The sequence below is a fragment of the Callospermophilus lateralis genome, unplaced genomic scaffold (genome assembly GCF_048772815.1).
Source record: "Callospermophilus lateralis isolate mCalLat2 unplaced genomic scaffold, mCalLat2.hap1 Scaffold_2226, whole genome shotgun sequence".
Taxonomy (NCBI): Eukaryota; Metazoa; Chordata; class Mammalia; order Rodentia; family Sciuridae; genus Callospermophilus; species Callospermophilus lateralis.
The window spans coordinates 10587-13258 of record NW_027513150.1 but is presented as its reverse complement, the minus strand read 5'-3'; the positions used below and the strand labels follow the sequence as shown (position 1 = coordinate 13258).

The window sequence follows — 2672 nt, the reverse complement described above, 5'->3', positions numbered from 1 at the left end:
GAATCTGCTTGAGTGTGTATAGGAGGCATTGTGACCAGGGCCCACCAGGGACCCTAGGAAGGAGGAAGGAGGCCTTCCAGGTGCAGTTCTGGATTCAGGTCTCACAGCACACTGGTTTGCTCCAAATCCTCAAGATAAGATGAGCTCTCACTCTTGCTGCTCCTTTTTAGAGAAGACAACCTCGAGCAGGGAAAAGTCTACTTAATTCTATCTATCTTGCAATAAGCTTGCTCTTTTTTTTTTCTTTTCATGTCAGGTGGGTAATGTGCCAATGTGGTAACAAGGTTTGAGGGAGGTGTCTCCCAGACAACAGTGGGCAAACCCAATCCCCATGCTTGTGAACCACAAAAGGATCAGGATTATTTTTAAAATTTTGTATCACTCTCTTAAGGCATTAGGGTTCAGCTTTGTAGATCAGAGCTTTGTAACCAAGCCTTCTTAAATGAGCTTAGAATGAGAAATTTGAAATGAATCGGTATGTAATAAATCGACTATGAAAATAAGCCTGTTACAGAATAAGTCCATAGCTTGTGGCTACATTACCTTTTCTTCTCCATGACAGCACAGTGGAATGCTCCTTTAGAAAGCACTGAATTGGGTGAATTTTAATAGCTACTGTTTCTTGTGTTGAAAATTCACCAAGAACAGGCTTGTACCACCATCTCAATATCTTTGCTCTAAAATTTTTTGCCAATAGACTTACAATTTGAATGATCAGATGAATAAATGAACTGAATACATATGATGTACCATCTTCTTTCATACCAGCCTGAGGAGGGAGATAGAAATGTTTTTACTTTACCAATAAGAAAATAGAGGTTTCAAAAGAAGACATTACTTAAGATCATACTGCCTGTGAGTAGTTAAACCAGAGTGAGAAGTTAGTTCTTTATTTCTGAATTGCAGATTTCTCTGCCACAGTGTTCTGCCCCCTGAAATCTACTCATCATTTATTTGGTTCTAGGCACTATGCCATTCTTTTTTTTTCTTTTGCAGTGTTGGGGATTGGACCCCAGGGCCTCATGCACTCCAGGAAAATGCTCTACCACTGAGCCATATCCCCAGCTCCAGGCCATCTATTTTCATGTTCATTATCTCATGAAACTCATATCCATTGTAACCCAATGATAGAGGAACTAATTTCATGGATGTCATAAAACTGAAGTTCAAATGTATTATGTAAACTGCCTATGGTCACACAGAGGGCAGTATCTGTGCTCTCTTTAAAAGGTTTATTAATTGGAAGGGCCAGGATGGATGTCTCACTTCAGAAGGAAGGTGTGTTCTTTTGATAACTGAAGCTGTAAGCCACACTAATTGCTGTAGGCTAATAGGTAGAAGGGAAATACATAGAAAAAGTATGGAGCATGTCCTCCTAGAAAAACATTTCTAATGAGATCTCTGAGCAAATTATGTACACAGAGGAGAATGATTGGTAATCAAATACTGTTATTACTAATTGTCTTAGACCATCCAGACTGAGATAACTATAAATAGGATGCTGATAAACAACAGAAACTTATTGCTTATAGTTTGGGAGCTGGGAAGTCCAAGGTCAAGGTGCCAAAGTTTGGTGTCTGGTGTGAACGCATATCTGACTCACAGGTGGTGCCTTCTTGCTGTGTCCTCACATGGTAGATGGGGCAAGGCAGCTCTTGAGGCCTCCTTCATACAAACACTAATCCCATCATAAGGTTCCTCCATTGTTAGTCATTTCCCAAAGGCCCCCTTGCCTAGTATCATTATATTGGGTGATAGGGTTTCATCATATGAATTTTGAAGGGACACAATACGTAGCAATAACCAAAACACCTGTATAGAATGATGGCGAGCAAAGCTGGGCTGGGCAGAGATTTCCTTTTGTCTAGGTAGGAGTCAGGAGGAAGCACAGGGCTTGCTGAGGGCTAGAGCTGAACCAGACAGATTCATGGGAGACGGAGTCAGCACAGAGAAAGAGGGGGCCGACCTTCCTTTCCAGGGGAAAAAGCTGCTGGTTCCTTATTCTGTCTGTGCAGAAGGGGGATGATTTTTGCATTTGTAACTGAATGTGTGATAGAGATATTTTGAGTTGAAAGTATCGTTGATTGGTTTGCATGTTGGTCTGCAAATTGAACATCATACATGCATTGGCGTGCTTCAGGCCTGGGCCTTGTCTTGGTCTTTTGTTGCTATGACAATAATCATGTGGGTTGAAATGACTGAGGAACACTTCTTGTTTCCTGACTTCAGGCTTGGTATAGAAAGAGGGACAACAGATAAAGAAGCCTTAGATGTCATCGTGTCCTTGTTGGAAGAACATGGACAGGGTGGGAATTATTACGAAGATGCAAACTCCTGTCATAGATTCCAAAGTGCATATCTGCTTGTGGATCAAGACGAGGCCTGGGTGCTTGAGACCGTAGGGAAGTACTGGGCTGCTTAGAAAATCACAGGTGAGTGGTTTTGAGCATGTGAAAGACTGAGATGGATGTTGGCTGGACCCACAGCACCAGATCCAGAGAAATCATGATACCGTGCAGCCCCTGTCTGTGCTGGCTCTTCACACCTAAACACACCGTTCACTTCTGGGCATCTGTTTCTGGAGATGCGCCTAGGGTTTTCAGAATCTGGAGTGAAGGGATGCTGGCCCTTGGGAAGCATATTCCTAACATTTCCTATTTTCTGTTTACTTT

At 42.3% G+C, this 2672-nt stretch overlaps 1 non-coding gene across 1 annotated transcript; it reads right to left on the bottom strand.

The window, feature by feature from the left end:
• Positions 1-250: 250 nt before the first annotated feature.
• LOC143640399 (small nucleolar RNA U13) lies at positions 251-354 on the bottom strand. The gene has a single exon (XR_013154922.1). It is a non-coding gene; the product is annotated as a small nucleolar RNA U13 (small nucleolar RNA).
• Positions 355-2672: the final 2318 nt, after the last annotated feature.